Source organism: Scyliorhinus torazame, chromosome 12 (assembly GCF_047496885.1).
Source record: "Scyliorhinus torazame isolate Kashiwa2021f chromosome 12, sScyTor2.1, whole genome shotgun sequence".
Taxonomy (NCBI): Eukaryota; Metazoa; Chordata; class Chondrichthyes; order Carcharhiniformes; family Scyliorhinidae; genus Scyliorhinus; species Scyliorhinus torazame.
The window spans coordinates 4,218,245-4,231,194 of NC_092718.1; positions in this window are offsets into that span (position 1 = coordinate 4,218,245).

Sequence of the window (12,950 nt, forward strand, 5' to 3'; positions counted from 1 at the left end):
CGGTACCTTCAACAACCATTCCTGCCCCTGTTCTATCCACGTCTCTGTAATGGCCACAACATCGTAGTCCCAGGTACCAATCCATGCTTCAAGCTCACCAACCTTATTCCTGATGCTCCTCGCATTGAAGTAGACACACTTCAAACCACCTTCATGCCTGCAGGTCCACTCTTGTGACCTTGGTACCTTCCTCAGTACTGCACTACCCTCAACTTCCTGAACTCCAGCAGCGCTATCTCCTGGACTACAAATCAAGTTTCCCATCCCCCTGCCAAATTAGTTTAAACCCCCCAAAGAGCTGGAGCAAATTTCCCTCCCAGGATATTAGTGCCCTTCTGGTTCAGGTGTAACTCGTCCTGAGGGACATAGATAAGCTGCAGCGCTGGGCTGAGAGGTGGCAAATGGAGTTTAATGCAGAAAAGTGTGAGATGATTCATTTTGGAAAGAATAACAGGAAGAAAGAGTACTGGGCTAATGGTAAGATTCTTGGCAGTGTGGATGAGCAGAGAGGTCTCGGTGTCCATGTACATAGATCCCTGAAAGTTGCCACCCAGGTTGAGAGGGTTGTTAAGAAGGCGTACGGTGCGTTAGCTTTTATTGGTAGAGGGATTGAGTTTCGGAGCCATGAGGTCATGTTGCAGCTGTACAAAACTCTGGTGCGGCCGTATTTGGAGTATTGCGTGCAATTCTGGTCGCCGCATTATAGGAAGATGTGGAAGCATTGGAAAGGGTGCAGAGGAGATTTACCAGAATGTTGGCTGGTATGGAGGGAAGATCTTGTGAGGAAAGGCTGAGGGACTTGAGGCTGTTTTCGTTGGAGTGAAGAAGGTTAAGAGGTGACTTAATTGAGGCATACAAGATGATCAGAGGATTGGATAGGGTGGACAGTGAGAGCCTTTTTCCTCGGATGGTGATGTCCAGCACGAGGGGACACAGCTTTAAATTGAGGGGAGATAGATATAGGACAGACGTCAGAGGTAGGTTCTTTACTCAGAGAGTAGTAAGGGTGTGGAATGCCCTGCCTGCAACAGTAGTGGACTCGTCAACACGAAGGACATTCAAATGGTCATTGGATAGACATATGGACGATAAGGGAATAGTGTAGATGGGCTTTAGAGTGGTTTCACAGGTCGGCGCAACATCGAGGGCCGAAGGGCCTGTACTGCGCTGCAATGTTCTATGTTTGTACAGGTCCTACCTTCCCCAGAATGTGCTCTAATTATCCAAGTAACTGAAACCCTCCCTCCTACACCATCCCTGTAGCCACGTGTTTAACTGCACTCTCTCCCTGTTCCTCACCTCGCTAGCACATGGCACTGGCAGCAAATCAGAGATGGCAACACGGTCTGTCCTGGCTCTCAGCTTCCACCCTAGCTCCCTGAATTTCTGTTTTACATCCCCATCCCTTTTCCTATCTATGTCGTTCGAACCGATGTGTACCATGACTTGTGGCTGCTCCCCCTCCCCCCTAAGGATCCGGAAAACACGATCAGAGACGTCACGGTCCTTGGCACCCGGGAGGCAACACACCAACCGTGAGCCTCTATCGTTGCCACAGAACCGCCTATCTGTACCTCTAACTATAGAGCATCCTATCCGACTGCATCACAGATTGGTGCGGCAACTGCTTAGTACAAGATCGCTAGAAACTGCAGAGTGTGGCAAACTCGGCCCAACGCATCACACAAGCCTGCCACCCTCTCATTGATTCTGTCTACACCTCCCGCTGCCTCAGGAAGGCAGACAGCATTGTCAGAGACCCCTCCCACCCAGGCATTGCCTTCTTCCAGACCCTTCCATCAGGCAGAACAAGAACAATACAGCTCAGGAACAGGTCCTTCGGCCCTCCTGTGCCGGTCATGATACCAACCTTTGCCAAAACCCTCAGCACTTCCTTGTTCCGTATCCCTCTATACCCGTCCTATCCATGTGTTTGTCAAGATGCCTTTTGATCACCGTTAATGTATCTGCTTCCACAACCTCCCCTGGCAACGCGTTCTAGGCACTCACCACCCTCTGTGTAAAAAAAACTGCCTCGCACAAATCCTCTAAACTTTGCCCCACGGACCTTAAACCTATGCCCCCTGGTGACTGACCCCCTCCACCCTGGGAAAGAGTGCCTGCCCATCCACTCTATCCATGCCCCTCATAATCTTGTAGACCTCTATCAGGTCACCCCTCAACCTCCGTCTTTCTAATGAAAACAGTCCGAGTCTATTCAGTCTCTCCACATAGCTAACACCCTCCAGACCAGGCAACATCCTGGTAAACCTCCTCTGCACCCTCTCCAAAGCCTCCACATCCTTCTGGTAGTGTGGCAACCAGAATTGTGCGCAATATTCCAAGTGCGGCCTTACCAAGGTTCTATACAACTGCAGCCTGACTTGCCAGTTTTATACTCGATGCCCCATCCAATGAAGGCAAGCATTCCGTATGCTTTCTTGACTACCTTGTCCACTTGTGTTGCCACCTTCAAAGATCTGTGGACCTGCACGCCCAGATCTCTCTGACTTTCTATATTCTTAAGAGTTTTGCCATTTACGGTATATTTCCCCTCTGTCAGACCGACCAAAATGCATTACCTCACATTTGTCCGGATTAAACTCCATTTGCCATTTCTCTGCCCAAGTCTCCAACCTATCTATGTCCTGCTGTATCCTCTGACAATCCTCAACACTATCTGCCACTCCACCAACCTTGGTGTCATCCGCGAAGTTACTAATCAGACCAGCTACATTTTCCTCCAAATTGTTTATGTACACTACACACAACAGAGGCCCCAGCACAGATTCCTGTGGAGCACCAACAGTCACAACCTTCCATTCAGAAAAACACCCTCTACTGCTACCCTTTGCCTTCTGTGACCGAGCCAGTTCTGTATCCATCTTACCACCTCACCTCTGATCCCGTGTGACTTCACCTTTTGTACCAGTCTGCCATGAGGCACCTTGTCGAAGGCTTTACAGAAGTCTGAAGACCCGCACATCTAGACATAGGAACAGCTTCTTCCCCACAGCTACAAGACTCCTCAACGATTCCCCCTCGGACTGACCTGTTCCCTGTTAGAACACTATTCACGACGCCCTACGCTGCTCTTGCTCATGTATTTGCTTTGTTTGGCCCCTTGTTCCGCACTGTAACCAATCACTGTTTCTCGATGTACCATTTGTCAATGTACTTTGTCGATTATTTCTTTTTGCCTACTATGTACGTACTGTGTACGTTCCCTTGGCCACAGAAGAATACTTTTCCCTGCACTTCGGTACACGTGACAATCAATCACGGAGGTGAGTTACAGTTCACAGAATTCCCAAGTTCCGTGTGTGGCACAGTGGTTAGCACTGCTGCCTCACGGCACTGAGGTCCCAGATTCGATCCCAGCCCCGGGTCACTGTCCGTGTGGAGTTTGCACATTCTCCCCTTGGGTCTGCGTGAGCCTCACCCCCACAAACCCAAAGATGTGCAGGGTCGGTGGATTGGCCACGCTAAATTCCCCTTTAATTGGAAAAAAAAGAATTGGGTACTCTAAATTTAAAAAAATAAATTCCCAGGTTCTGACCTCTTGTAGCCACAGTATTAATCTGGTTAGTCCAACTCCCTCTCTGCTGAATGCTAACCCTCAGGATGTTGACAATGGGGATTCAGTGATGGCGACGCTATTGAATGTCAGGGGATGACAGTTATATTCTCTCTTGTTGGAGCTGGTCATTGCCTGACACTAGTGTACCACTTGTCAGCCCGAGCTTGAGTTTTGTCCAGGTCAGAAGAATTAGGAGCAGGAGTCGGCCATCTGGCCCCTCGAGCCTGCCCCACAATTCAATAAGATTCAGTGGAGTAATGGTGACGGTGAGAAGCTTTTCTCTCGGATCCACAAACAGAAAGAGAAATATCAGGGATGCGGGGAACGATGGATCTGGCGGCTGGATGGACAGGCTTCAGATACAGGACAAGCCCACACCCGAAAATAATATGTTTTCAGTCCCGTTTGCACTGAGCAGGGCCGCAGCATGTCAACAAAGAACAAAGAAATGTACAGCACAGGAACAGGCCCTTCGGCCCTCCAAGCCCGTGCCGACCATGCTGCCCGACTAAACTACAATCTTCTACACTTCCTGGGTCCGTATCCCTCTATTCCCATCCTATTCATATATTTGTCAAGATGCCCCTTAAATGTCACTATCGTCCCTGCTTCCACCACCTCCTCCGGTAGCGAGTTCCAGGCACCCACTACCCTCTGTGTAAAAAAACTTGCCTCGTACATCTACTCTAAACCTTGCCCCTCTCACCTTAAACCTATGCCCCCTAGTAATTGACCCCTCTACCCTGGGGAAAAGCCTCTGACTATCCACTCTGTCTATGCCCCTCATAATTTTGTATACCTCTATCAGGTCGCCCCTCAACCTCCTTCGTTCCAGTGAGAACAAACCGAGTTTATTCAACCGCTCCTCATAGCTTATGCCCTCCATACCAGGCAACATTCTGGTAAATCTCTTCTGCACCCTCTCTAAAGCCTCCACATCCTTCTGGTAGTGTGGCGACCAGAATTGAACACTATACTCCAAGTGTGGCCTAACTAAGGTTCTATACAGCTGCAACATGACTTGCCAATTCTTATACTCAATGCCCCGGCCAATGAAGGCCAGCATGCCCTATGCCTTCTTGACTACCTTCTCCACCTGTGTTGCCCCTTTCAATGACCTGTGGACCTGTACTCCTAGATCTCTTTCACTTTCAATACTCTTGAGGGTTCTACCATTCACTGTATATTCCCTACCTGCATTAGACCTTCCAAAATGCATTACCTCACATTTGTCCAGATTAAACTCCATCTGCCATCTCTCCGCCCAAGTCTCCAGACAATCTAAATCCTGCTGTAAGCAGTCGTAATCCGTCAGCGGCAATGGCAGCCATCTTTATTGGGCACAGTAAGAAGCCTTACAACAAGTGTTCCCTTCCAGTCGGGGAACACTTCAGCAGTCAAGGGCATTCAGCCTCTGATCTTCGGGTAAGCGTTCTCCAAGGCGGCCTTCAGGACGCGCGACAACGCAGAATCGCTGAGCAGAAACTTATAGCCAAGTTCCGCACATATGAGTACGGCCTCAACCGGGACCTTGGATTCATGTCGCATTACATTCACCCCCCACCAACTGTCCTGGCTTGAGACAATTCACACCTCTTTAACCTGTGATTATCCCTCTCTCCAGTTGCTCCGTTTGGACCTGTAAAGACTTCATTACCTGCAAAGACTCACATTCAAAATATTGTCTTGCATCATTGGCTTTGTCTGTATATATGTTTCTGTAACCCACCTCTTCATTCACTTGAGGAAGGAGCAGCGCTCCGAAAGCTAGTGATTCGAAACAAACCTGTTTGACTTTAACCTGGTGTTGTAAGACTTCTTACTGTGCTCACCCCAGTCCAACGCCGGCATCTCCACATCAATAAGATCATGGCTGATCTTTTTGTGGACTCAGTTCCACTTTCCCGCCCGCTTACCATCACCCTTAGTTCCTACAATCTTGTTGCACACGAAGCAAATGCTCCATATCTTCATTATCTGAGGGGTCATGAATAATGCTGAACAAGCAACTCCACGTCTACCCTTTATGATGGAACGGAGGTTATTGATGAAGCAGCTGAAGATGGTTGGGCCTAGGACACTATCCTGAGGAACTTGTACAGTGATGTCCTGGGACTGAGATGACTGACCTTCAACAACCACAACCATCTTCCTTCGTGCCAGGTATGACTCCAACCAACTAAGAATATTCCCACTGATTCCCATGATCTCCAGTTTTACTACAGCATGGTAACACAAGTGGCTAGCACTGTGGCTTCATAGCACCAGGGTCCCAGATTCAATTCCCCGCTGGGTCACTGTGTGCGGAGTCTGCACGTCCTCACCGTGTCTGCGTAGGTTTCCTCCGGGTGCTCCGATTTCCTCCCACAAGTCCAATGACGTGCAGGTTAGGTGGGTTGGCCATGCTAAATTGCCCTTAGTGTACAAAAAGGTTAGGAGGGGTCATTGAGTTATGGGGGTATGATGGAAGTGAGGGCTTAAGTGGGTCGGTGCAGACTCGATGGGCCGAATGGCCTCCTTCTGCACTCTATATTCTATGTTCTATGTACAGCTCCTTGATTCCACATTCGGTCAAATGTGACCTTGATATCATTGACAATCACACTCACCTTCCGAATGATCAGGATTCACTTGCTGTCAGATTGATGGAAGTGACAGTATTTGCTATTTGCACTTACTGAGCTGCTCCTGGGCACAGCAACATCAGACAGCTCTCTCGCATGTCAGCAAAGTGCCTCTGGGCTGGGGCTGTGCGGAGATGTATAATCACATTAACCTAAAAGGCTAGTGACGTGTCAACTCCATTAACATTGACCATGTTTGAAGAGAGAATATTGTCAGACATGAAATTGCGGTGCATGTGGTATTAAACTCTGTTCTGTCAAAATCTCCCGTGTGTTCTTAAAGGGGAAAGATGAAATAATAAGAACATAAGAACTAGGAGTAGGCCACCTGGCCCCTCGAGCCTGCTCCGCCATTCAATGAGATCATGGCTGATCTTTTGTGGACTCAGCTCCACTTTCCGGCCCGAACACCATAACCCTTAAGCCCTTTATTCTTCAAAAAACTATCTTTATCTTAAAAACATTTAATGAAGGAGCCTCTACTGCTTCACTAGGCAAGGAATTCCATAGATTCACAACCCTTTGGGTGAAGAAGTTCTTCCTAAACTCAGTCCTAAATCTACTTCCCCTTATTTTGAGGCTATGCCCCATAGTTCTGCTTTCACCCACCAGTGGAAACCACCTGCCTACATCCATCCCATCTATTTCCTTCATAATTTTATATGTTTCTATAAGGTCCCACCCTCGTCCTTCTAAATTCCAACGAGTACAGTCTCCGTCTACTCAACCTCTCCTCGTAATCCAACCCCTTCAGCTCTGGGATTAACCTAGTGAATCTCCTCTGCACACCCTCCAGCGCCAGTACTTCCTTTCTCGGGTAAGGAGACCAAAACTGAACACAATACTCCAGGTGTGGCCTCACTAACACCTTATACAATTGCAGCATAACCTCCCTAGTCTTAAACTCCATACCTCTAGCAATGAAGGACAAAATTCCATTTGCCTTCTTAATCACCTGTTGCATCTGTAAAACAACTTTTTGCGACTCATACACTAGCACACCCGGGTCTCTCTGCGCAGCAGCATGTTTTAATATTTTATCATTTAAATAATAATCCCTTTTGCTGTTATTCCTACCAAAATGGATAACCTCACATTTGTCAACATTGTATTCCATCTGCCAGACCCTAGCCCATTCACTTAACCTATCCAAATCCCTCTGCAGACTTCCAGTATCCTCTACACTTTTTGCTTTACCACTCATCTTAGTGTCGTCTGCAAACTTGGACACATTGCCCTTGGTCCCCAACTCCAAATCATCTATGTAAATTGTGGGCCCAACACTGATCCCTGAGGGACACCACTAGCTACTGTTGCCAACCAGAGAAACGCCCATTAATCCCCATTCTTTGCTTTGTATTAATTAACCAATCCTCTATCCATGCTACTACTTTCCCCTTAATGCCATGCATCTTTACCTTATGCAGCAACCTTTTGTGTGGCACCTTGTCAAAGGCTTTCTGGAAATCCAGATATACCACATCCATTGGCTCCCCGTTATCTACCACACTGGTAATGTCCTCAAAAAATTCCACTAAATTAGTTAGGCACGACCTGCCCTTTATGAACCCATGCTGCGTCTGCCCAATGGGACTATTTCCATCCAGATGCCTCGCTATTTCTTCCTTGATAGATTCCAGCATCTTCCCTACTACCGAAGTTAAGCTCACTGGCCTATAATTACCCGCTTTCTGCCTACCTCCTTTTTTAAACAGTGGTGTCACGTTTGCTAATTTCCAATCCGCCGGGACCACCCCTGAGTCTAGTGAATTTTGTAAATTATCACTAGTGCATTTGCAATTTCCCTAGCCATCTCTTTTAGCACTCTGGGATGCATTCCATCAGGGCCAGGAGATTTGTCTACCTTTAGCCCCATTAGCTTGCCCATCACTACCTCCTTAGTGATAACAATCATCTCCAGGTCCTCACCTGTCATAGCCTCATTTCCATCAGTCACTGGCATGTTATTTGTGTCTTCCACTGTGAAGACCGACCCAAAAAACCTGTTCAGTTCCTCAGCCATTTCCTCATCTCCCATAATTAAATCTCCCTTCTCATCCTCTAAAGGACCAATATTTACCTTAGCCACTCTTTTTTGTTTTATATATTTGTAGAATCTTCTACTATCTGTTTTTATATTCTGAGCAAGTTTACTCTCATAATCTATCTTACTCTTCTTTACAGCTTTTTTAGTAGCTTTCTGTTGCCCCCTAAAGATTTCCCAGTCCTCTAGTCACCCACTATTCTTTGCCACTTTGTATGCTTTTTCCTTCAATTTGATACTCTCCCTTATTTCCTTCGATATCCACGGTCGATTTTCCCTCTTTCTACCGTCCTTCCTTTTTGTTGGTATAAACCTTTGCTGCGCACTGTGAAAAATCACTTGGAAGGTTCTCCATTGTTCCTCAACTGTTTCACTATAAAGTCTTTGCTCCCAGTCTACCTTAGCTAGTTCTTCTCTCATCCCATTGTAATCTCCTTTGTTTAAGCACAAAACACAAGTGTTTGATTTTACCTTCTCACCCTCCATCTGTATTTTAAATTCCACCATATTGTGATCGCTCCTTCCAAGAGGATCCCTAACTATGAGATCATTAATCAATCCTGTCTCATTACACAGGACCAGATCTAGGACTGCTTGTTCCCTCGTAGGTTCCATTACATACTGTTCTAGGAAACTATCGCGGATACATTCTATAAACACCTCCTCAAGGCTGCCTTGACCGACCTGGTTAAACCAATCGACATGTAGATTAAAATCCCCCATGATAACTGCTGTACCATTTCTACATGCATCAGTTATTTCTTTGTTTATTGCCTGCCCCACCATAATGTTACTATTTGGTGGCCTATAGACTACTCCTATCAGTGACTTTTTCGCCTTACTATTCCTGATTTCCACCCAAATGGAATCAACCTTATCCTCCATAGCACCGATGTCATCCCTTACTATTGCCCGGATGTCATCCTTAAATAACAGAGCTCCACCACCTCCCTTACCATCCACTCTGTCCTTCCGAATAGTTTGATACCCTCGGATATTTAACTCCCAGTCGTGACCATCCTTTAACCATGTTTCAGTAATGGCCACTAAATCATAGTCATTCACGATGATTTGCGCCATCAACTCATTTACCTTATTCCGAATACTACGAGCATTCAGGTAAAGTACACTTATGTTGGCTTTTTTACCTCTGTTCTTAATCTTAACACCTCGATCAGTAACCTCTCCTAAGTTATATTTCCTCTTAACCTTTCTCCTAATTTTCCTTGTCGTCGAACCCACATCTTCCTGTAACAACCTGCCGCATCGCTTACCATTAATGTTTTTACTTCCTGTTTTATTTCTTTTAGTATTCCTGGTCCTATTCACTGAGCTCCCCTCAGTCACTGTACCTTGTACTGTCGCCCTTTTGATTTTTGACTATGGCTTCTCTGCCTTACACTTTCCCCCTTACTGCCTTTTATTTCTGTCCCTGTTTTACTACCTTCCAACTTCCTGCATCGTTTCCCATCCCCCTGAAATGATAAATGATCGGACAGCAACTCCTGATCTGGGGAGAGGACCGGGTTGGGGTGGTGCAGGTACAGATATCATTCCATGTGTCAGGTGTCTGCCATGCCCCAGTGTTCAGTTAGCCAATGCTGTTCCTCTGGCTGGGACCCAGACATCTGCACACAGACTGGACACGCAGTTAGAACTCCTCCTCCTCGCCTGAGCCAGGTCTTTGAAAAAACATTTAAATTCCCAAAACAGGCGATGGAGACGTTGCCCTGTTCCCAATTCCAGGTTTTAAATGTTTAATATTTCTGTGATTGAGAAATGTTTGTTCAGAGTGTTTACGAACCTGGGTCCTCTGGTTTCTACAATGTCACTCCCAAACTAGCACAGGAATTTCTGGGACCCTGGGAAAACATTAGCAGACGGAATTGCCCCGATTAGAGAGAGAATGACGCCTGTTTCGCCAGTTTGTACAGCCAGAATTCAGACACTAGTCTGTCAAACAGGTTCTCTGATGCCTTCTGCACAAGTGCCAAACTTGTGGTTACACAGATTCCAACAAACATGGCAGTTCATCGAACCTCAGTTCCACAAGTGGAGCTATCAAATAAACCAATGTCCTATAGATGTTTATCCAGATCGTTCACTGGCAGCCTTTCCAGAATCGCACTGACAGATCTATAATTATTGTAAACAATGATTTTAAAACGGGAACCGTGGTGAGGAATGGCAAGTTGTTGGACGCAAGGGATTGAAAGTGGTTTGGTCAGCAAGGGAGGGAGCGGACCCATGAGGAGAGTCTTAAAGGTCACAGACAGCAGTCGAGATAATTACACTAATGAGGCTATTTATAGGTGATTTGATGCCTTAGGGAGGTGAGGTAGAGACTAAAATCTGGGCCCACATGATCATGTAATTACAGCTCTTGTTACATCCTGGCAGTGCTGTTAATAATTGAACAGGATGAAAAAAACACTGTGGGAGGATTTCCATCTCGGTCCTGAACCTCTTCAAAATAACAACCCCACAAACCCTGCTGCCAAAGGATTAACTCTTGCTGGGATGTGTTATGTCAGCACCAGCGAGACTCGTAGTCACCAAGCTTCTAACTAAGAAACCTCGCACAAATCCTGGCAGCAATTTTTAATCCATCAAAGCCTCCGCTCTGGACAATCGGGAGCTCCCACTGAATACAACACCGAGGAATTATGTTTCAAGCCTCCATTATTTTAAGGAGGAAATTGCAACAATGTTTGTGCACAGCAAGATCCCGCAAAGAACAATGTGATAAATGGCCAGGTAATCTGTTGTGATGCTGGTTTTATTTGCAGCATAGAAAGCAGCCATTCAGTCGAACGGGGGTCTCAATTATTCATCCAGCACAAATGGAGGCCACTTAGCACATTGTGTCAGTACAGAGTCTCAATTACCAATTCACCTTGTGCCGCCTCCCTGTTACCCTGCACATTTTTCCTTTACAAATAATTCAATTTGCTCTTAGAGTACCTTGATTGAATTGCCTCCACCACACTCACAGACAGTGCATTCCAGATCCTAACCACTCGCTGTGTGAATCTGTCTCCACCACACTCACAGACAGTGCATTCCAGATCCTAACCACTCGCTGTGTGAACCTGCCTCCGTCACACTCACAGATAGAACATTCCAGATCCTAACCACTCGCTGTGTGAATCTGTCTCTCTCACTCTCAGACAGAACATTCCGGATCCTCACCACTCACTGTGTGAATCTGTCTCCACCACACTCACAGATAGAACATTCCGGATCCTAACCACTCGCTGTGTGAATCTGTCTCCACCACACTCACAGACAGAACATTCCAGATCCTAACCACTCGCTGTGTGAATCTGTCTCCACCACACTCACAGACAGAACATTCCAGATCCTAACCACTCGCTGTGTGAATCTGTCTCCACCACACTCACAGACAGAACATTCCAGATCCTAACCACTCGCTGTGTGAATCTGTCTCCACCACACTCACAGACAGTACATTCCGGATCCTAACCACTCGCTGTGTGAATCTGTCTCCACCACACTCACAGACAGAACATTCCAGATCCTAACCACTCGCTGTGTGAATCTGCCTCCGTCACACTCACAGATAGAACATTCCGGATCCTAACCACTCGCTGCGTGAATCTGCCTCCAACACACTCGCAGACAGAACATTCCGGATCCGAACCATTCGCTGTGTGAATCTGCCTCCACCACACTCACAGACAGAACATTCCGGATCCTAACCACTCGCTGTGTAAATCTGTCCCCATCACACTCACAGACAGAACATTCCGGATCTTAACCACTCGCTGTGTGAATCCGTCTCCACCACACTCACAGACAGTACATTCCAGACCCTAACCACTCGCTGTGTGAATCTGTCTCTCTCACTCTCGGACAGAACATTCCGGATCCTCACCACTCACTGTGTGAATCTGTCTCCACCACACTCTCAGACAGAACATTCCGGATCCTAACCACTCGCTGTGTGAATCTGTCTCCACCACACTCACAGACAGTACATTCCGGATCCTAACCACTCGCTGTGTGAATCTGCCTCCACCACACTCACAGACAGAACATTCCAGATCCTAATCACTCGCTGTGTGAATCTGCCTCCGTCACACTCACAGATAGAACATTCCGGATCCTAACCACTCGCTGTGTGAATCTGTCTCCATCACACTCACACACCGTACATTCCAGATCCTAACCACTCGCTGTGTGACTCTGTCTCCACCACACTCACAGACAGAACATTCCGGATCCTAACCACTCGCTGTGTGAATCTGTCTCCACCACACTCACAGACAGAACATTCCGGATCCTAACCACTCGCTGTGTGAATCTGTCTCCACCACACTCACAGACAGAACATTCCGGATCCTAACCACTCGCTGTGTGAATCTGTCTCCACCACACTCACAGACAGAACATTCCGGATCCTAACCACTCGCTGTGTGAATCTGTCTCCACCACACTCACAGACAGAACATTCCGGATCCTAACCACTCGCTGTGTAAATCTGTCTCCACCACACTCAGACAGAACATTCCGGATCTTAACCACTTGCTGTGTGAATCCGTCTCCACCACACTCACAGACAGTACATTCCAGACCCTAACCACTAGCTGTGTGAATCTGTCTCTCTCACTCTCAGACAGAACATTCCGGATCCTCACCACTCACTGTGTGAATCTGTCTCCACCACACTCACAGATAG